At 31.9% G+C, this 518-nt stretch overlaps 1 protein-coding gene across 1 annotated transcript in view; it reads left to right on the plus strand.

Moving 5' to 3' along the window:
- Positions 1 to 518, plus strand: part of LOC107723635 (rho guanine nucleotide exchange factor 15-like) — a 20,695-nt gene that overhangs the window by 945 nt on the left and 19,232 nt on the right. The gene's annotated exons all lie outside the window — the stretch shown is intronic.

Here is a 518-nt window from a genome sequence, read left to right on the forward strand (position 1 = left end):
TACCAAAAAAAAAAAAAAAAACTTCAAAACACACAGGTCTGGTTTACTATCCTTGTGGGGACTCTCCATAGGCGTCATGGTTTTTATAATATACAAACCGTATATTCTATCGCCCTACACCTAAACCTACCTTTCACAGAAAACTTTCTGCATTTTTACATTCTTAAAAAAAAAAAAAAAAAAAAAACTCATTCTGTATGATTTACAATTTAGGTCCCCACGGTGACACGAGTCCCCATGAGTCTGTGTGAATTCAGGTGTAATCCCCAACGGGATAGAAAAACATGTACACACACACACACACACACTTACTTCTATCGATCTAAAAGGGGACTTTATAGACATCTATTGTTTTTATTTACAGGTAGTTATGAATACTATAATCTAAGTCTAGCAGAAACGTTTCTGCATTTTTACATAAAAAATACAGTTTATATATATATATATATATATATATATGTATACAGTGTTGGGGAAAGTTACTTTTAAAAGTAATGCATTACAATATTGCGTTACTC

The sequence above is a fragment of the Sinocyclocheilus rhinocerous genome, unplaced genomic scaffold (genome assembly GCF_001515625.1).
Source record: "Sinocyclocheilus rhinocerous isolate Xijiao unplaced genomic scaffold, SAMN03320098_v1.1 scaffold1537, whole genome shotgun sequence".
In the NCBI taxonomy this organism is placed as follows: Eukaryota; Metazoa; Chordata; class Actinopteri; order Cypriniformes; family Cyprinidae; genus Sinocyclocheilus; species Sinocyclocheilus rhinocerous.